The following is a 22,943-nucleotide window of genomic DNA, read 5'->3' as shown; positions in this document are numbered from 1 at the left end:
ATCGACAAACATTTTAATGTGATACAGAAAAAGTAAAGAGACTTAGATTGTTGAAGATACTAGCCAGACAGAAAGTTATTTACTTAAGTGTTCTTTGGCAATGTATTGAACAATGCTTGGATATGAATGTAAGCCAGAACAGAGGGATACTTGAAAGACTGAAATCAACTTTGCACATTTTCTACAGAAGTCTGTTATTTTCATATAAAGGGACACGGGATCATAGTTGAACATATCTGATTTTGGTTTTCTAATATCTAAAAAGTTTCCTCAGCAATCTGGTCTCTGCCAGGGAATATAATCAAGGAGGGGGAAACGGGAAAGTGCAAGGCACAAACTTGTTCAGAAAAGCTTGCCTAACTGCTATTTCAGCAAGGAAATGTAAAACAGTTAAACTGACCAAACACTAATCATCATCTGAAGCTGGTACGTCCTTTTTTTCCTGAGAAGAAAGTGCTACAGATAAGACACCGAGTGTCTTTAGTTTCAGTAGTTTTTTTAGTATTCATATCTCATTGGCTCTTAAATGTAGCATATATGTTAACTATCAGGTTATCCAAAGTATTAGATACAAGCTGTTCTGGTGTACATTTTAATTGTGTCAGTCGCTATGTTACTATTTAAGAAAAAGCATGTGTTTAGTAGCTGGGAACCAAATACTAATTTTAAGTCCATTCTTTCACTAGTTTAAGTGATGTAAGCTGGAAAAAAAAAAAGTCAGTGTTAGGACTGAATGCTACACAAATATTTAAAATTTTGAACATGGACTGCCAAACAAGACCAGTAATGGCTATGATACAGTTGTTTCAATTGATGTTTATGTGTGGCTGGGAGGAATTAGAGCCCACATTGAGAACTGTGCAGGAGTGAGTACATGCCACTGATGTGTCCACTGCTAAGTTTTCACAGGCATTGAATGCTTCAGGAAATGCCACAGCATAGACTAGCACATTAAGGATACATGTTAGAGAGCTGTTCTACCCTAGTTTGCAACGTGGGCCCAGTGACTCTAGAGAAGACACTATGTGGTTTCAAGCTTGTATGCATAGTATCTACTGCATGTAACCTAATGGCCTTGTGATACCAACCTGCTATGTAGGCAAGAGCTTTTAGCTAATAAGGAAAAAAAGCTATTAAGATATTGCCTTTATCCTTTCATCTGAGTTGTGACCTGCATCTTGAAAGGTTACTACTTGTGCAGTAAAAGACTACAGAGACTTTCCAGTTATTTCTGCCATTGAACCACAGCTGCTGGTTGCATGCAAGCTCTCATCAAGCTGACACCCAGGAGGGCTCATGGGCTCTGTAAAATCTCCATGAATCCAAATATAAGAGCTAGAAAGAGAGAGAATTCCTCTTTCCTCCCACCCATCCTTCCCAAGAATACAGCCATGATATAAATAAAAGAAGACAAACACTATGGTGTTTTCCACATTACAGAGAATAAGATATTTGTACACTGCTGCCTCAAAGTCAGGAACCTAACTGAGTAGCAAAAGTCCCACAAAGTTTCAGTATGTGATCTAAAAATGTCTCATTTCAAGTCTGAGAATTAAGAGTAACCCCCAACATAATACATGGTGTTAAATTACTTCATATTTTATTCATGCATGGACTAGACATCACAGATGGAATGTGTTTACAAGGCTGGAAAACAAAATGAAGGTGAAGGCCAGCCAGTGTGTCTGGTTGGTTTTAAACTACCAAGCAGAGAGATTCCAAAATAAATTTTCCTCCAACCCAATATTCCATTAAAATGCTGCTATTCAGATTAGCTGAAGTGCTTTTATAAGAATCCAATTTTACAATTCTTCACAAGTTTATAAGTGGTAGTTCTGCAAAAATGCATTACAGTCAGTCACAAAATATGTATTAAGTGGAGGGTTTGGAATGTTAAAAAAATTCCAAGAGAATAACAAAGCAAGTTTAAAATTAGTAGGCAAATTTTAATAAACATAACAAGAAATCAATGCAGTTATTTGAGAATCCTAGAAAAGGAACACATGAATATTATTTTTTTTTTGCTGATATACTTACTGATTTACCTAAGGCAAAGATATCACAAAACTCAGACACAGCATGCCCGAATGCCCTGCTGTAGATCAATGACAGCCTAATGAAGATATTTTTAGCATGACTCAATACTGTACAGGACAGAGATTAAAATAAACTGGGAATAGAAAACAAAACAAAACAAAAAAACAAAACCTAAACTTTCATGGCTATGTTAAAGAAAGCTCTTAAAACCACTCTAGTAGATATAAAGTATCTCTGTACTAAAAATGCAGATCATTTTAATGTTGTTCACTAGTTTTCAGAAAGGGATTAAAACAGAAATAGCTTCTAAAGAGACTGACAGACATAAGCTTGGACAGATATTTAGACACCTCAAATAAATCAGACACAAGCTACAAATTACAGTGTAAACAATTAGCAAAATGTGTGGATTAAATGCTTATAAATGTAACCAGAATCTTTCTGGCTTCTGGAATGTTTAAAGCAGGAATACATACAAGATTTTAAAGATACAGACATGGTCAGGTTTTTTGGTCGTTTTTTGTTTGTTTTTTAAGGTATTCTCTAGGTTAAGCTCATGCTAAACTTATTATATAATCACACTGATTAAAAATGCTAAACATGTTGCAAAACTTAAAATAAAAAGATTTGAACTCTGAAAGTCTGGTAACATCTGGAAGAGTCAACAGGAGCTAAACCAAAACTGGTCAGACAAGAGCAATCCAGCTTATGTGAAGCTTAAGAAAAAGTAGCATAAAATCCCAGCACCAATGAAAAACTTGCCAAAACCAACCCACAACCTGCAATACCTTAGTTTACCAACAAAAGACAGAAGGAAAAAGTAAGAGGAAAGTTACAGGAAGTGTGATCAATCTTAGAGAGGACTCTGACAAAAAAAAAAAAAAAAAAAAAGCCACAGAAGAACAGAAAGGTCAGCAAATGAGGAGCACTAAGAAATCTACTAGGGGAACCATCCAGTCAAACATGGCTGTTCCCACAAAGAAAGCAGTGAAAGATTCAGCTGCTTAATCCAGTTCTAAGGAAGGATGAGCAGATGGATGGAAATGAAAAAAGATACCCACAAGAATAACACAGGATCATAAAAATCTCTTACGATGTTTCTATTTTTACATTGTCAACTTTGATTGTTGGCATATGATGAGGAGACAGAGGCAGCCAAAAATCAGATGTGAGTAGACTCAAGATCTAAGATAAAACCAATTAATTAATTAACTTCATTGGCAGGAAATAACTATTCTAAATAAAGCTGATTTATTTCCAAAGAAGTGTAAGGTTACTGTCATGAACCATAGCTTGCTGACAGTTATGGTCACTAATTTCTTCCTCTGTTGTTTTACCTTGAATTCCAAAGGATGCTTGCTTTTTTTTTTTTTCTTAGCTTTTCTCAGTGCTGAATGAGTTGTTATTATTATCACTAAAAACAATTGTGGTTGCTATAACATGCAGATCCTTCTGGCTAGTCAGCCTCAGTAATGAAACACTGCTTTTATAGAGAAATTTTCCAACAGATCTGTAGATGGAGCATGTCATTTAATCATCTAGTGCACTAGAACACAAATTAAACATGACAGACACACACGCCTCTCTATGTATGCATGAATGTAAGTATATTTACATGCAAAATATAACCAGACCCTAATCATGAACTTGCCTTGCTTTAAGAATGCAGTTTAATATATTTAAAGATATAATTACATTTTTCTCTTCTGGAACGAAAGTGGATGAAGATTCAAATCTAATAGCAATCCCCACGAACCGTCCCTATAAAACCCTATGTGGGATCAGATATCCACCCTTATGGATCTCACTGCCTGTGCAGCTAACTGCCCACTTTGAACTTCCTACATATTTTAAATCATTACTTAGTTTATACTAAATATACCCAAGATTTTTCAAAGAGCAGTAGCTACTTATTAACTCTTTTCTCTTCAGCAAAACAGGACAAACAAATCACCAAGAGTGTCTACTTTAATCAGTGATTATGGAGTGATCCTGCAGGCATTTACTGCTTAGCTTAGTGCTTAAACACGTCCAATAAGACTGAGAGAGCATCTCTTAGCATGAAAACAAGCAAGCACGTCACTTTGTTCTTGCATTAAGAACAAACTCTTTAGCTGAAGTTTCAGAGTGACAGCATGTAAGGACCTTGCCTGTTCAGTAAAGCTTTTCTTTAAGTTATTTCATGGGGAAAAAAAAAATCTAACCTGTCTCAAGGAATCTAATTAAATATGCAAAACAGAAAGGCCTTCAAACAAACAGGTTGCCAACCAAAATTACATCATCACAAATACTAAAGGAATCTAATGGAAAGAGACACCAAAATTAGCCACCACGTAACACGGATGGTGTGAGTGGGAATTGTTTGAAAAACTAAGGCCAGCAGAAAAGTAGTAAACCCATCAACATTTATTCCTGAAAAATACACTTCTGAAAACGTTTGAAAGAGCATTTGTAAGTACTCCATATTTCAATCTAGTCTGAAGATGTATTTTTTGAGCATACCTTCAGAGCGATGCCCTCAGTGAGCCATTACACAGTAACACATCAAAAGGGGCATGAAAAAATTGACAAGGGTAAGCAATGATCTTACCTCCATTCCCAAGTTACAAAGTTACTGCTTGCAACCACTGACACTGGAAAAGGAGATGTAAAATACCAAGTTCTTCAGACATGTAAGTCATTACCTTGCAGTGCAGAATCCCAAGGCACTGGCACACTGGCAAGGACCAAAGAGCTCATGAGCCAGAGCGAATGTGAAAGTGAAATGTTTGTTCTCAATATCTAACCTGCCATATGTTGTTTCAGAATCTAAATGGATGAACACACATATGCCAGGGAAAAAAGCAGGGGAACTTACTGTTCACTTGTGTGGATTAGGACCCTTCATCAAACCCAGCCTACCTCTGTGATGACACAACACCATTGGAGCATTTCCTTAGACAACCAAAAATCTACAATACACCTGAGCCTTCTGAAGTGTGAAGTCCACAAGGACACATCTTTGTGTTTTACTCACAGACTTTCAGACAAAAGAGAGAACCAAATGCAAATGCCAGCAGTAGACTCGAACTACATGTATGTCAGTTTTCTGACAGGTTCTGGAAGACCTGAAGTGCAGAAATCAACAAGCTGATTACTCTGAGCAGATTACGTATTATTTTGACCTGTGACATACATTGCAATATCCTCTGTGATGAGATCATCTCTCTAGAAATTAATCCATACATCAGGTAAAGGACGTTTAGCCATTTCAGAAGCCAGGTACAAGAATCTGGGATGAATCTTTTCTGTAATGAGGGAGAGTCTACAACACTGCTACCCCCCCTTCATCAGTTCTTCAGTCTACCTCAAGAACAGGCCACAACGCAGAGCAGTCCCTTCTGTTTCTTCTTTTTTGCTGTGCAGAGAGATGTGAGGAAGAGTGACCATACCGAACTCACCGCTGGGAAGAGGGAAATAATCTGGGCTGGCACATGATTGATTTAAGGCTCTTGCATAGTTTTGTGAATGCATTTTGTCGGGATTCAGGATGCACCTGTCTCCAGTGGCTGCTCTTTCCATTTACCAGAGATACCCACAGCAGACACAAGAGGCTAGGCAGTGACCAAGCTCTGGCATTGCTGTGTGTCATAACTTGGCATATCAACACTAGCTGAAATTAGCTGTGGCTGGCATTAATAAAAGTGACTGAGAACTGAATAAATGAAGAACAGGCAAGACTCGTTTGGACCAGGTGGTAACTGTCTCCAGAAAGCTGTTACTTCAGAAAGCAGCCCCCCATAAAATGCCATTGTGCACAGAGACCTTAGATTATTCCTCCTTCTGCAACAGATCACATTGCAGGAACAGATTAAGGGTGCAACTCTACAAGCATTTTAGTTTGGACACGAGTACATTTTTGAACTAAACACCCCAGCCACCACCACTTACAATGCTTTGGTTTGCATCAGGGATGGCCACCTAAATGAACAAACTGAATTTGTTTCAGATTAATCTGAAGTGAAAGACATGCCACCCACCACTAAAGAGTGAGCATTCAGCCCACACCAGATTAAAGGTAATCTGAAGTAACACCTGCTGCCCCTGAAACGTGTACTACATGCACACTGGGGCCTCAGCACCAACATTTTCATCCTCAGATCCCCTGCTACTGCATGACCCACTAATGTAGACAGCATCAGATGCTTTGGCTCCTGGTTTGGTATTTGGATCAATATTTTGGGCAAAGCTGCAGCTGAATCCTTAGTGACTGCAATGCTCAAGAGTACCTGGGATAAGATATAAAACTCAGGATTAAAGGGAGAAGCATCACTGAAAAAGCCTGATTCAGCAGTACTGGTTTTCATGGTCATAAACACCATAAAATCTTACTCTTACGTAATTAAGAAGCTCATACAGCATTACACTACTGCCACTGTAGTAAAGGTTATTACCGATTTTACCAATTTATATAAAGACGGGTACTGACATTGTATGCTCTCTTTGGTAAGAAAACAACCAACCAACAAAACAAACAACAACAACAAAAAAACAAACAAGGCATTCTTCCAACCTCTGCACATTTCTATGGGGAATATATTTATCAAGCTTTTCTAGAACTACAAAGACAAATATTCTAGAGACACTAGTGACCTTCTAGCCCAGGAAGCTGTTGAAGAACTCACTTTCTGCTTTTTTCCTTCCAAAAGACAGTACCAGGCTCTAGTTTCTTGAACTTTGTGTGATATTTGTGATATTTCTCTTGTGTTAATCAATGAAGTTTTAGGAAGATTTCTTTTTGTGATTTTATTTATTCTCACATATGATTGGCACAAGGAAACTGTACAAGGTGAATGAAATCTCTAGATGACAGCATAAAAAAAATCTAAACACTGACTAGAATAGTAAATACTTCAGGATTTCAGACTTCAGGTAAGTGTTACTTCCAGATCCTGGCTGAAGTCCTGCATTTATATCTCAAATGCAAATCCAGTGACATTAAGTGAACTGTGCAGGAAGCAAGTGTATGTGGAGTTTACTTGTAATGTCTAGTGCCATACAGACACTTGCCAAAAACGTTTAAAAAGAAGATACAAATTGCCATATCTTTTGCCATGTCTTTTATGTCAGACAGAAAGTATAGGAAAACAGAAAAGTAGAATGTTAGATGAGAACCAAAGGGAATCCATAGTTTAATCTCATGAGCCTACCCCTATTAAGAAAGGGTCCAACTGTCACTGCACGTACCCCAGGCAGCACCAACTCTAGCTCACACACCCTGTCACCACCCAGTCCTTCAGCACAAGGCCTTGAGCTCTTATGCACATACCATCCACGATCCAAGGGTATTTTCACACTGATCTGACCGGTCCTCGCCTCAGTGATGCCTTGCTTTGATCTCTGTAACTGCTGTATGTAGCAATGACTGCTCTGCCTTATTTTTCCCCTCTTGGGGGAAAACTGACCCTGCTTGGGAGACAGTCACAGGTACGTTCTCTGTTCTACAGCACTTGATAATTTTCTTCTGGCAGAAAAGGTGGGAGCAAAGGAGGGGACATGTCAAATATCTGTTGCTCCTGTGCTTTTCCTAAATTCAAGGCTTCTCTGTCTTTTCAGCTCTTTCAGCACAGGGCAACATCTGGATGCAGGATTTAAACAGTTTTCCAGTGAACAAAATGTATTAGCAAAGAATCAAACATTGGGATTTACCAGTCAAGTGATCAGCTCTTCCTCTCAGGCTAATGCTCTACAGTATTTGTGAAGCCTGGAGTTTTAAAAGGGCAGGAGTTTTAGAAAGCTCCCCAGAGCTAAAACTGATGTTTATTTCTTCTTGGATAAAAATACTTGTACACATCTGAGCATGTCCCAGATCTTACGCTCTGTAAGTATTATGTCTGTGAGATAAAAAAAACAACACAGTATAAACATTCAGCTCACTAAGTTATTTTTTCTATTAATAGTGAATGGATATATCACAGACCTGAGGCATACAAATGGCAATACAAATCCAATGGGCATAAAAAAATAAAAAGCAGAACCTAATAAAAGAGGACCTCAGAAAACTACTGAAGAGAAATTGAGCTGCTCTACTTCCACGTGCTGTGATCTATCCTGATCAGCCTGTACAAAGATATATCCCATTCAGTTGCTACTTATACTGAACAGTTACACAGCGACTCTGTCTCTGTCCTAACAGTGCTTCCTCCTCACATGCTCTATTTTTGCCTAGAAAGAGTGCTAGCTTAAGAGCTCCTGTGAACACACTGAACAAACTAATTTCCACCTCAGCTTCTATTACAGCTCAAGCTGAACATTTGGCTTCAAGTCAGCTGTGTGTCCTGAAATAGTACACAGACTGAGGATGAACAAAGTCATTGAGAATATTCTGGCATCTCTTCCTTGCTCTCACTGTGACCATATGCACAGCTTCAAGGGCTTTTTTTTTTTTTTTTTTTTTTTTTTTGTAATTATTACTATCATTTTTAAACAAGTACATTGCTGCCTTTGGAAGCCTGAGTAGTGCCTTGACCAGCAGAAGGCAACCCCGAGCTCCCTGGCTAGTCTTCCTCAGCCTGCCCAGTGACTGCTTTCCATATCCACTACAGGCTAACCGAAAAAATTAAGGTGTACTACCACGTGCCTTTCTTGGTCCTCAGAGAGGTCCTGCCAGTAGACACCTGATAGCTGCTTGCTGCAAACCCCCCACAGCAGCCTCCTGCTGTTGTCACAGCAACCCACAACAGACTCTACAGACACAGCAGGAGAAATGAAAGGTGGAGAAAAAGAAGGAAAAAGATAAACCTTTGCAAACCTTCGGGCTTTTAGGAGATGCCACTCAGAAGCACCAAGCTCCAGGAGGTTTCTGCTTCCCGTAAGCATCATCTATTTTTGCCTCGAGCCTCGTGGCTGGAAGAGGAGGCCGGAGGGCTCAGCTCCAGCGAGGACTCGGTACCGGGGAGAGGCTGCCACCTCCTCTCCCACTCCCGAGGGGGCGGGAGCGCACCTGCGGGAGCGCGCAAGGCTCAGCAGCACCCGGCCCGCCTCGGCGGGGAGCGGCACGATCGCGCCCGGGCGACGCGGGACCTACCCGGGAGAGCGGGATGCCCGGGAGCCGGTGTGCAGGGCCGGGCCAAGGGTGGCGGTCGCCGCCGCGCCCCCTCCCCGCTGCTCCTTACACCGGGGGGGCGCCGGCAGGCGGCGGCCCGCCCTGGCAGGGAGGCAGCATGCCGCTGGCTCGGCTCGGCTCCCCCCGGCCCGCCCCGCGGCGCTGACTCGGGCGGGAGCCGCGCGCCCTGTGACGTGAGCAGCCCGCGGGCTATTTATAGCGCGGCCGCCGCGTTCATTCATGAAAAGCGGGACGCGGCGGGAGGGAGGGAGCGGCACGGGGACAGCGACAGCCACACGGACACGGACACGGAGCCGCCCCGGCCCGGCCCCGCACCGCCAAGGGGACCGATCTGACCCAGCGGGGTGACTGCGGGAAAGAAAGCGTGCCCTTATAGCCTGCTGGACTCGCACATCGCCAGTCTTGCAGCAGTAACACAGCCTTTTCTTCGGAAAACGGTATAAAGTTGTTTAAAGAACACCTGGACTGACAGTACCCAACTGCATTTTGGTTATAGTCAACTATATTTTTCAAATACCATGAAGCCAAACTCACACTAACCAGGTCAGACTGCAACAATTCTCAGCAGAGTACAACTGTGTCACGAAAAATTACAGTTGGCAGCTTCACAGGAGGCTATGGGGTGAGGTACTGCAAATATTAAGCATTACTTTCCCAGCTTTGCACAGAATTTGAATGGACAGGGGAAACAAATCAGAAATTAAAACAACTCTTGTTGTTCGTACATGCTCACTCAGGACATCGGCTTGCAAGCAAATAAGCATCAAACTGATAATGCAGTCAACAGTAACAACAACAACAAAAAGTAAATGTTACTACCTACAGATTTAAGATTAATAGTATGATTACCTTAAGTTTCAAGCTCTGCATGAACAACTTTTTCTCTATAAATGAGTGTTAAAAAACTTTCATTCTATGTAAGAACACTCCCCCTGTGTACTCACTTGCTTCTAGGACCTGCAACTTTTGGGGAGCAATAAGGCTCAGGTTCAGCCCACATAATCCAGGGACTAGGCAAAGCAGGGTGATACAGAAGGTATCCATTTTACTGGGCTGTTTTAGAGTGGCAAATCTTAGTTTCTTATCGGCACCTTTGTATTACAGTTTAAACATTCATGTTTTGAAGACAAATCACAGAGCTAGAACCCACATCTCTATTAAACACACCTAGACTGCAATGACTGCAAAGATTACTCAGGTGTTTAACAAGGAAAAGAGAAATAGTGCTTTGCTTTTGATGAACAAGAAGTCTGAAGTTTCTCTCTTTTTTTCTGTCCCATCAAAGGGTACCCAAAGCCTGAAGGCTTCTACAGCTGTGGAAGCAGCTGCATGCTGCTGTGCAGTTTCCATGTTAATGACCATTTGCGGCAAATTCTAGCATTCAGTGTCTTCCCACCACAAACGTGTAACTTCCTATTTAATTCAGACTGCAGCTTTTCCAGCGAAGTATAAAACAAAAACCCAGAGCAGCTAGAAACTCTGTCCTGTGTCACATAATCCTACTGAACAGTACTTATTTATTTTGAACAGTATTTATTTATTTTTCCAAACATTTTAACAAATAGTACAGCTGCAACCACCAACTTGTCTGAGCAACATACCTTCACAAGTGGCTGGAATGCGTCTCTAGTAGGGAGTAGAGCAACTGACAGTTTCTAGGCTTTGATACAAGAAAGGACAGCAATAAACCACAAGTATTCCCCCTGAGTTAGCACAAGCATTAAAAATACATGACTGTTAAAGCTTTACTCAGTTAGATGTTTAAGTATTCCAGGTAGACAGCTTGCATTTTTCCTTTTTGGTTGTCTGTTATCAAGGGTGGGTAACAGCAAGAGAGAGAGGGTGAAGGAAATAAGTTCAATTTTTACCATCCCCGAGGATATGGCATTGGACCATGGCTAGCATTTAACTACAGAGCCTGGTTTTGCCAAGTCCATAGAGCTTTCCAAAACATGATTATGGGCTGCCAAGTGTGTCCCATCATTGCATCTCCATTAAGTGTTGTTAACTACACCACACAACTCAGAGTATAACTGGATAAAAAAAAAAAAGAAAAATAAAAAATGTTCATTTGCACACAAAGAATTATACTTAGAATTATTTCAGTTTTACTAAATCACAAAATGTATTCAGAAGTGTAAACGTAAGGGTATGTTCCATATGCTCCAACATTTTATTCATTACTCTGGGGCTAAATTAACATTTTGGTTTTGAGAATGTATTTCTCAGATGATTAAAAAGCATCATGAGAGAACATTAGTTGTGCGTAAACCATAAATGAAGTTACAAATAACCTTTCTGCTCCTGGCTTTGAAAAGTTAGTTTAACTTCAGAGGCTCCTCCAACACACTCTGTTAGCTGAACTCCTTAGGGAGATTTCTACCATGGCAGAGCGGCTGAAGCTTAATGCCCTCAGGCCCTGCCATCCTCCGTGCTTCTGAGGGACCAGAGCAAGGTTCAGGAGCGGATAAGCTGAAAAAATACCAGTCAAGAATAACAAAAGGTGATGGAAGAGGGGATTAGAAACATTTCATTCAGCTTCTCTGTGAAAACTGTTCAGAAAGAGAAGGAAATTAAATAGCACGTTTCTCACCACCCCATTATAATCTAGTCAGCTGTATCTGCAGAAGCGTGATAGTACAAGCACACAAGTCTGGGGGTGTGTTTTTATCTCAGAATCACAGAATTGTAGGAGTTGGAAGGGACCTCGAAAGATCATCGGGTCCAACCCCCCTACCAAAGCAGGTTCCTTAGAGCAGGCTGCCCAGGTAGGCATCTAGACGGGCCTTGAATATCTCCAGAGAAGGAGACTCCACAACCTCTCTGGGCAGCCTTTTCCAGTGTTCTGTCACCCTCACCGTGAAGAAGTTCTTTCTCATGTTGGTGTGGAAATAATACTGTGCGTTAACATTCTGAGAAAGTCTGCATCTCAGACTGATCCAGACTTGATGCCCTGTGGAAGCAAGGGCTTCTTGCCTGTACTACAGGTCAAGGTAGGGTCTGTAAGAGATGGCTGCTTCAAAAAGTGAAAATAAATAATCTAGTGATGTTGGCATTTGCTCCCTCTGGGGAGTCATACTTTTAATTCAGGACAACTGAAATGATTTCCCCTTCATTTTTGGTAGCAACACCTAAGCACAACTACCATTTCCTAAGACAAGTTACACACATGAGCAGACAGCATGGACAGCTACAGAACAGGGTTTGAGTATGCACTGAGGGAAGGCAGATCTGACATTGCAGAGGCAACCCAGGACAGCGCAAGGATGAAACTCAATAGCATGGGACAAACTGGAGCTCTTTCCTCAGCTCTGAATGCAGGGGCCCTTTGTATTAGAAGAGCTTTTAAGAACATGTTGAGATTAAGAGGCTTTTAGGGGAAATAAGTTTAAATCCATGAGGAATTCAGTAAAGCAAAGTAAGTTAAATTATCCCATATAGGTATGTGCTCTGTATTGCATCTGGCGGTCTCACAGGGACAGAAGGTGCTCCCTATAATCTATGAAACCTGCTTTCAACAATACAAAAGAACACGAATGAATGATGTACAATCAAAATAAGGATACATGGTACATCAGCGATGGACTTCACCATCCTCCTATTGTATGTGATACGTAGTCTTAGCCAACTGGCAGCAAGTGAATTAAAATATCAGAATTATCAGAATTACCCAGCTCCCATCATTGAAGTCTACTTTTTCCCCACAATTAGGCTTAGAGGCTTTAATTATGTGGGTAGATCAAAATCTCTTCTAACTACTTCTGTAATGGATTGGTATATACTCCATTAGATTTTTTTTCCATAAAAAATTCATAAAGAGAAAAAATGCATTGGAAAAAAACGTGTAAATGCATATTTTATGCATGTTAAAATAAAATTCAAGTCATTTCCTGTCAATACAATTTTTTTTATTAATGCGTTTGCATTCAGAGCTGTATTATTCCCATGCCAAATGCATATGCATTCACAACTGGCTTTTTCTTCAGAACTATTCCATATTCTATGCAGTGCTTTAGCAATGTGAGGGTTGTTGGTTTGTTTTTTTTTTTGTGTGTGTAATGAGGCCAGAGTTTAGAGTTTGAGACAAGGTGCCTCTAGTTAGTGATGTTAACAACTGTTCTCAGCCAACTGTGATACAAAACAAAACAAACGTCAGTTGCATCCCTTTTCATAATATCCCACACAATTCTGTCTCAGTTCTCAGAAATGGAGATGTGTTATCCCCATTGTATGCGTTACGGACACTAACAGACCACCATGCTTTTTTTTTTTCTCCAGTTGTTTACTGAATACTAATTACAGTGCAAGACCATCATCCCTTTAGAAGACAATACTGTATCAGATCTTACGCACTCTGTGAATGAGACATAGCACCAGTTTGCTGCATGAATTGTATTTCCCGTCTTTTTCACTAATGGAAGGATATGAAATGCTGAATATATGCACACCTTGTACGCAGTCCCCTTGCTGTGCAGCTCTGAGAAGAGCCTACTTGTTTTCCCAATGGCCCCTTGTCATGTATCAGAAAACACTAAGTAGATGCCCCCTTATCTGGAGATGGAAAAGGCTAAACATAGCTCCCTCGGTATCTCTGGGCATATCTTGTGTTTCAGGCCCCTAACTGAATTAGCATTCATTCCACTCCCTTCAGTACTGTGAAACCCCACACTGGACACGCTACTTCAGGTGCAGACCTACAAGTGCGTGAGTAGAGAGGAACAATCACTTCCACTGACCTCTTCCTCATGCAGCGCAGAACACAGATAGTCTTCACTGCTGGAAGGGCACCTGCTGACTCAGGTGTGTCTCAGTTCCACTGAGAGAGGCTCTGACATGAAACCTTGCAAAAACTCTATTACTGCCTTCTCCACTACACTCCTCTTCTGTACAGGCTACATAGTCTGGTGTTAGAAGGAAGCAAATTCATTTCACTAGTCCTAGTTCGCTAGGTTAGGTCTACCAGGATACAATTAAGCAATATGAAACTTCGGTTTAATTAGAGGGACAGCAAGAGGAACAGCTGAATGATTATATAAGAGTCTCCCAAGGGAAGAAGTGGAAGAGCTACAGCTCGCTGAATTCACAACCCAGAGAGGACAAGGCACTATTAAGAATTTGTAACACAGCTCAGGTTTGTTTTAAATTGGGATTTTTTTTTTAATTTTATTTTTTTTTTAAGATAGGAGGTTTGCAACAGCTTATAATGGTTATATTCCCTGCTTCTAGATCCTCAGAATTACAACATGGGTAAGAAAGATTTAATCAGCTTATGTACCACTTCCAAACACAAGCTAAATGGGAACAACTGACTAGTGGGAGGATTTCTTCTTGAATATTTATCATTTTGCTGTCTCTCAAGGGAAGGAAACTAGAAATGATTGCATCAAAATGTCATAAGACTTTTCCAACTACCCAGAGCACGCTAGCTTTATCAGCTATTTCCAGTATTTAAGGGAGTTTCCAAGATACAGGAGGCTCATCTTTAAAATCAATGGTTTGTCCTCTGAGAAAATCTGTTGGAGCACTGTATTCTATACCACTCGCTAACCAAAATACATGCTAATGTATCAGTGGAAGTTAAACTAATACATGAAGAATTATTCTCAAATCTTGGCAATTTTGTCCATAACTACTGCCTTCATTCACCAACTGGGACATGCCAGAAACACATTTTCAGCCCAGAAACACATTTTCAGCCCAGAGTAACTCTTTATTGCCACTTCACAGGAAAACATTCACATATATATGAAAACCTAATCCCAAGTGCAAATTTTCATCTTAAAGAAGTGATTTCATGCCTGTACTATGTTATCGACTTATCTCACCTGTGATGATGATATCTGCATAACTGTTAAAAGTTTTTCTTAACCTTTCTGCTGTCCACTTAGATGTTAATGGAAAGAATATATTTGGGGAATTAAATGAGCAAACAGTTAGCTGGGGAAAATTCTGTCTGTGAAACCTTCTGGCTGGTCTCAGTCCCTCCTCTACAAAGATCAGTCAAAATGCACTTCTGAGTATTAAGTTTTTAAGAGACAGATATCAGGGAACTACAATAAAAAGTTCTCAATGGCAAACACTGTCTTTGCGTCTCACTCTTGATCTAACTATTGAGCTTTAAAAGCCATATATAAATAGATCTGCTCTCACTCTTCAAAGCATTATAAAGGCTCTGCCTGCCTTTTGAGGCCTGTAAAAGTCACCTATCATATTCAAAGTCCAGTAGCTTTATATGCAGGAGGTTACAAAATGCAGACCAAAATTGAAAAGCTGAAATATTGCTCAAAGACTGCATAAATTCTAAAGGATTTCTAAATAGAAGTCTCTGCACATATGTGCAATTGCTGCACTAAGTTGTTTATACGGACACTTTTAGAGAGATCATGCAGACGGTCTTGAACAAAGCTCCCTCACTACAGTAACCTGAAGGTGTAGGTTAGAGGTGGTGAGGGGAAAAGAACAAATGTGGATTTTCCCTCCTTTCCCCAGCAGTCAAAGACTGGTATTAGGGGTCTCTGAATCACTGCTTGCATACAAGAGCAGCCAATAGCCATATTCTGTTCTCTCCAGGGGGGCAAAACAAAAGAGCTGGATTAAACAGTAGAATCAAGGGCAGCTTAATCTCGCCATCATTCAACCGTGGTAAACAGCCTTGTTAAACGTGCTTTACTCTCGTACCTCTGTCCTATAGGTGGTTATACAATAAAGTAAAAGACCCCGGTTTTGTTTTAAGTCTGATAGAAATCCCACTGAAACTGATGGGAAGGGTTTCTACTGATCCCTATGGGCTTCAATTTAGGTGATAATTCAAGAAGAAAAAGATCTGTAGAATTCCTGTTATATTCTGTACATTCCCTGCTTCTGAAACATACATGATTTTTAAAGAGAGAGCTTTGCCTGGAATGTAAAACCTTGTGTCTCTTACAGCTAGTTACACCAGTTCAGTGACACAATTTAGTTACACTAGCACAGATTCCCATACAAAGACCTCACTCAGGCAAAACAAACTTAAATTTAATGGGTTAGCTTTGCTTATATCAACAGAAGGTTTACTTTGTCCAAACTCTGTTCATCTATTTTAGTGGTTTAATTCAGTATGTCCAAGCAAATCTAGTTCCCACAGTTTTTGTTTGTCTAATGAGTTGAGGCCTTAGATAATATCCAGAAAGAAGATTACTGGGGTTGGTTCTGGTGGACACCCTTCTCCCTTTGAAAGGCTTTATATAAGTTCTACCAAAACTGTGTAGCTAAAAGATAATGGTAATTGTGGAAATTGCAGAGGAATGCACGTAGTGATCCACTGTTATATCTTGAAGAAAAGCCTCGGAAGCAGCAAATGAAGACAGTTTGCATGCTTCACTGCAGGTTGTCTGATGGGCCTTTCCCAAAGCACTGTTACCAGGAATAGTTAACAAAAAATGATTCTCTTTTTCTGTAACACTACTGATTAAAAGCACTGATTAAAAGCCACCACCTGTGAAAGCACATCTTTCTTGTAGACATTTGCAGTTTTTACAGAGGATTTGGAATATACTACTTCCAGGCACTGTCCAACTATGATCATTGTTACAGGTTTTAACTAGATTAGGTAAAAGAACTTAAAGAATTCAAGATACCATGTACACTGTGTGATTTGAAAAAGTATGAAAAAAAGCCATTGCTTTCCACATAAATTCAAAAACTACAGTTAAAATACTGTATTATTGTAAGAGAAATGTTGACAGTTCCTTAACTATAGAATTACCACTGGGGACCACTGTTGCAAACATACAAAGAAAGTAGGATTAAGAGAACCTGATTCAACCCTGGAGAAATCCTAATGGAATAGGTCGCATCGCCTCAAGTAAAGCCTCACCCACAACAATTTCCCTCAGAAGACTGAGAAATATTTGTAGAAATATTCTTCCTTATTTACTGACTAAGTACCTAACTATATGTCTAAGCATGCATGCCAATGGAAATCACGCATCTGAAAGAGAGACACATTTAAGGAGTTCAAGTGTTAAGCAACAGCTGTAAATCAAGAACTGAAACATGCAGGAGTCATAGGTCCACAACACACACATCTATTTCAGACCTAAATGGTACCTGTCGCTCAGAACAGTTATTGGGATGTTTGCCCATTTATGAGCCCAGACACAAACACATTTAATCGCTGATAAAGTCGGTGAAAATAAGCAAGTATCATGCTAAGAATGTTTTTATTGCTGTAAAACCTCACCTTGAGAGTGCTAAGTCCTTGTTTCCAAAGTGTGAGACACAGGTAATTCCAGTTGCCAACTGGATGCTCTGGGGTGACAACACTGCTTTTATATTAAAACTTGGATTTATTGTGTTGGGTACCTTGTCTAAACTCCCTGGATTAATGGACATTTCTGACTGCAACATTTCTTTCTCAGTTTCTCACCTAACAAATAATTGTTTCCCGATTCTGCATGGGTGTTATGAGAATCACTCACTCTCCTTTATTAGAAGCACAGAAATTAGAGATGTGCTTAGTACAGGATTTCAACATGCTGTGAAAAACACTACTAGAGAACAAATTTAACTCTAAGGATTAAAAGCTATGAACATAGCAACACTACCCATTCCCACCAACCACAGATACACAGCAGTCCCCCAGTTTTCATACTTTCTAGTCAAAAGCTTGGAAAGGACTAGCTCAACAGTTTTAAGATTTAAAACTCATTCTACTATTCTACATTACTTCTACTGCAGGTTGCTGTTTCATGGGCATACATGCTCCTCTGCTGGTTTTACACAGACCAGAGCTTGTTTCATATCTACCTGAATTGGCAGCGAAATTAAATTGCTGGAGTCTGCATTATTGTGTGCAGTAGCATACACTTACCCAATTTATTCTATTGTCTGTGGAGCATTCTACTGACTACGGAGAAAGTAATCTCTGACAGCAGTGGCTTCTTTAACCATAGAGCTAAATTTACTACTAGTCATCTCATAATTCCTCAAGTGACACAGAAGCCCATAAGAAAATAAGCTGTGACTGGGATACTAAGGAACAACTAACAGCTCTACAAAGACATGCCTTCTGCAGATGCAGTATTTTCTGACTCAAGCACATGGCTTTACAATATGTTAACTTCTATGCAGACCTCCATATATGTTCTCTTCAAGAATTTATACCCAGTAACAGAAACATAAATTACGTCTGGAAACAGTGAGTTCACAGAGTACATTTCACAAGAACAATAACCATCTGTAAATTAATTAAATGAGTTATGAGTTACCCAAAAATCCATTGAGAGACAGAAAATCAGGCTGAAATGTGACTTGTCACTGGGAATGAGGGTGAAGAAAGATATTGGGCATTATTAGATGTGCCATTTTGTGTTATTACTTATTTCTATGATGATGAAATCACTCATGGTATATTAAAAAATTCATAGCATCAAAACTTGCATACATGTAATATTATACACTGGCTTTCAGGAACTGCACTGCCTATAAAACGATTCTATTTTTGTTCCTCAAGTATACGTTTGTCATTGATGGTGTGCTGGAAGGGGCTCATTAAATTACTAATGTAACTATTAAGGCTATCAAATTACCAATTTTGAGGGATCGATTCAAAGCACATTAAGATAAGCAGAAATCCAAAGGAAACAACCACGTCTTCCCTTCAATGACCCTCCTCTCGGGCTTTGAATGATGAACCCTCTCTCTGCTGACAGTATTAAACCCTTCTTTGGATGACCCTCCCTGCCCAAAACACTGAAGTAGTTATTCCAAGGGCTCATAAAATGTTCCATTTGGTAGTACACAATGGGGGATGTAGGAGTGGTGAGGAGGAGGATGGGGTTTGTGTTTATTTTGAGAGCCTGGGGGGAGAGATTGCTCCCTAAGCTTCCTGACAAGATGCTTATTTTTATTCACATTGTCACTATGTTTTCCCATGAACAAATATACTTCAGAGGAAATGTTTCAATAAAACGTATTGGGATAAGAATCATGTTTACTTCCTCTCCATTTATTATGAGAAAGCAATTTGGTTACATGAGAAAGTAAGGAAATTGATTCCCTAGGGATGTCTGGGAAGGGGGTCATTTGTGCAGGGAACCCATTCTTGAAAATATTGGCAACATGTCACTGTGTTAGATGACCTGTAGAGGCTTCATTTGTGATTATAAGTGAATACATCAGAGATTTAGCTTTTCCTTTGTTCAGAGACAAACCCTATCCTTCTACAATCCTATCTGAATTCAAATATTTTCCCTTTGACAAGTTTTAGTAGCATGTTACATTCCTATCTGTGTTATTATAATGTACATTTAATACATACGGCAAAACATAAATCCATTTTCCTTGTTTCCGAACATAAATAATTATTTTACTTACTGGCGTTTTTAGTCCAAATTTCATTGACTACTGGAACATTTGAGCAGGGGGCTGGACTGTAAGGAATCTCAAGAGGCCATATAACCTTATTTTCCCTATGATTCTGAATTCAGGAGATGTGCTTGGTTTTTACTAATTCTTACATGTGAAACAGCAGTTTCCTAGCAGTACTGGCTCAGTACGGAAGTAGCTTTTTGCCAAGTCCCATCCTAGCATTATTAATATGCACCTGTAATTCAGGCTAGCAACAGCACCACCTTCGCTTATACTGCACAGAGCAGAAAACGAGGGATGCAAGAAAAATGGTGGTACAAACTCTTCACTTTAGAAGTCACTCGTTTCCTCTGTCTGCAGTTACTCTTGGGTGAATATTCACTCTTGGAAATCAGACTTAGCAGCTTCTATTTCTTTGATGCTTTGAAAAAAAAGCTCATTATTGGCTCAAAAGCTACTATGTGTAGAAGTCAACCATTATACCAGAGCACACACCTTTATACATTTGTTTTTATCTACTGGAAGATCACAACAAAGATAAGTAATCCTGTAACCAAAAGGATTAATTCTAGGACTTTTCAGTTAAGACTTTAGAGGCAAAGTTCTAAGTCGCAGATGCTGTAACTTCAAAATACGCGAACAAAAGCAGCTGGACAGACAGCAGTAGTGACAGCAACACTAAATAAGTCACTTTTTTAATTTCTCCCTGGCATTACTTACCTCACAGGAGAAAATAACTTTCATATCCATTTTTAACAGCTTGATCAAGAGCAGAATTCCGTTAAAGATATTTCATATCTTTCTCTTACTGTGGCTGTCCTGAAGGGAAAAGTAGAGAAAAAAGACAATAAAGCTTACCATTTTCAACCTAAAAATCATCACACATGCAAAACTAGAGACACCCCTTATGACCTATTTTATATTATAGAACAGGCTTGCTTGGTCAACAGAACAGTCTTTCAAAGTTCCAAACATACATGTAGGTAGACTGAATATCTCCACTAAAACACTAACTTTTCACTCCAAAGCATTGAAGAGGTCATGGGTACAAACAAGGTGTTGAGCATAACTGGAAATTGATACACCTCTGTCAAATAAAGCTGGGTCTTGAATAGTTTTCCTCTAGATGTAGACACAAAAAGCATCCTATGCACGAGAACCAAATACTGCTGTATCACAGTCAACTAGTTCTTCATAGGTTAACTAACAGCCCCCTTCAAGGGGGTGACAAGACTGTCTAAAATATGAAGCAACAGCCTGATGATGCCTGGATTACTGTGTTGCATCCACCTTTAGTCCCAGGTGAAATTAATTATATTAGCGTTATGCTGGGATTGGTAAGCGTCTGCATTATTGTGGTATGGTTCTCATCCAGAAGCAATGCTGTGGTTTTACCAGGAACCTAACATGGGTGCAACATTGATTTCACCCCGATGCTTCCCTAAAAGCAAAGCTCACTGAGCCAAGTAGCTTTAAAGGCTTCACACTAGCTTGAAAAGCAGAAGTAAAATGCAGATTCTCCAGCTGAAAAGACTAGTGCCCTGCTTAGCTTTTCTAGGCATTTCTCTCTCTCTCCTAAGTAAGATTTCAGAGTGGAATTTACGACTGAAGTTAATTTCCCACTGAAATTCCTGCCTTCTGTAAATACCCTGCACAAGACACCAGTGGGAACAAAAAAGGAAAATGAGGTAACACCTGATTCCACCTCGTGGAATAGGCAATCCACTGGCACGAGCCAGGGACACAATCTTTATAGCCCTCCAGAAGTAATTCTACTGCCCTAGAAGCAGCATCTTTTCCAGTCAGCCATAATGCCTGCACAGCCTACACATGTAGCTCCCTTCATCAACCCTAGCAACCACAGCCTCAGCCCACAATGAAACAAAATCCCAAATAATGAATGAAATAGCAGCATTAGCACACAAGGGATGGGATGCTCAACTGCTTAAAAACCTATTTATGTGACACTGCACTATTCATAACTATTTGTTTCCTCAGTACTGATGCCAGTTTCAAAGTTATTTGCAGCTTCTGTTAGCACATCCCTTTTAAAAAAGGATCTGACTTATCTGATCACAAACCCAGAGCTTTGTGTTTTTATTTCACTGAGATCTCATGCTTTCTAACCAGTTTTTCTCTGCTTTGCCCTCATTAAAATCTACTGACACTGACTCCGCAGATAGATTAAGAGCCTTCTCACTTTTAAGCAGACATGCAAAGCCCTTCCACAGCTCATTCATAATTCTTTTTCAGAAATCATTAATTATTTACATCGCTGTCCTGTTAAAGGCCACATTGAGACTCTCCCGCTTGCTGAGAGATTCTTTATTATGTTATGCTATAAGGTCAGACCAGTTGTTTAAAGCATAAAAACAGACAGAAATGTAGTTAAACCTGATTTCCATCATTACTAAAGCATAAGCCTAGAAGTTCCATTTAATTAAAATAAGAAAGATTCTGTTTTCTGTCCCCCTGCCCCTCAATATTCTACTCTCTGGTTTTAAAGGTGGTTGGGACAATAAAAAAAAAAAAAAAAAAAAAAAAGAAAGGTTCTAATCTTAATTAGCACTGTGCTTCCTAATTAGAACTCTAACTCCGTGAAGATCTTCACTACCATGGTAGTAGGGGCAGATCTGGTCTTCTGAGTACAGATCATCATCACAGAAAGAGAGCAGGTAAACCACACATGCAACTCCCTATCTGAGTCTTCAGGAGCTCCCAGCTGAAGAGACCTGGCCTGAAGCCACTCTTGCCCCAGAAAGCAACAGTTCTGGCCATGGCAGCGCAGCTCTTTCCCTCTCTTAGGAAGGAAACAGGCTGCTACCTGAAACAGTGCTCACACAACAGTATTGTGAGCCCACTATGGTGCTGTCTGCAGGACAAGCAGTAAGGACATCATAAGTTGAGGAAAACTAAAGCCAGCTGGAGCAAAGAGTAATTCAGTGAGAGATGCACTTCTGTTCTCCAGGTGGGGAACTTTAAGTATTGGGAAGCAGAGGAGCAGGTGGTTGTTGAAGAGGCTGGCAGGTGACACGACTGCAGCACAAAAAAGGCCCAGGAGGAACACAGACAATACCACACAGAATACCGGGCTCTCTGGATGGCACCTTGGGACCAGCACATACCTGGTCATGGGCAACCTCGCCCAGGAGCCTCTTTTGCTGCAGACAGAAGAGACAGTCCCCTAACGCAGTGACACCAAAGAAAACTCAAGGAAAATTCAGTCCAATTTTTTCCTCAAACCCATCCCCGCCTCAACTTCGGGTTATTTGGTAGCCTATGGTGATCCAATCTTTTCTCTTCCCCCATTTTTTTTTTGGAAAAGATTATTATGAAACTAACAATATTGCAGAACTTTATCCTCTCAAACTACATAACAGCCTCTTTCTACCAGACTGTCACCTTCACCTATTTATGTTTCCGTAACATCACAGTTTTCTAGTATTTCTGC

General features: G+C 40.1%; 1 protein-coding gene across 13 annotated transcripts in view; it reads right to left on the bottom strand.

The window, feature by feature from the left end:
- RHOBTB1 (Rho related BTB domain containing 1) overlaps positions 1–22,943 on the bottom strand; it is a 216,825-nt gene that overhangs the window by 191,656 nt on the left and 2,226 nt on the right. For 10 of the 13 annotated variants that reach the window (XR_011810330.1, XR_011810327.1, XR_011810328.1 and 7 more), the window contains exon 2: positions 20,213–20,311. The gene's annotated coding sequence lies outside the window, so the exon portion shown is untranslated. Of the gene's footprint in view, positions 1–8,817; positions 9,068–9,103; positions 9,286–20,212; positions 20,312–22,943 lie in introns of those variants that run through there. The other 3 variants (XM_027462953.3, XM_013095830.4, XM_005015585.5) reach the window with 3 other exon arrangements.

Source organism: Anas platyrhynchos, chromosome 6 (genome assembly GCF_047663525.1).
Source record: "Anas platyrhynchos isolate ZD024472 breed Pekin duck chromosome 6, IASCAAS_PekinDuck_T2T, whole genome shotgun sequence".
Classification (NCBI taxonomy): domain Eukaryota; kingdom Metazoa; phylum Chordata; class Aves; order Anseriformes; family Anatidae; genus Anas; species Anas platyrhynchos.
The sequence above is the reverse complement of the archived record's forward strand: the minus strand, read 5'-3'. Positions and strand labels throughout refer to the sequence as shown.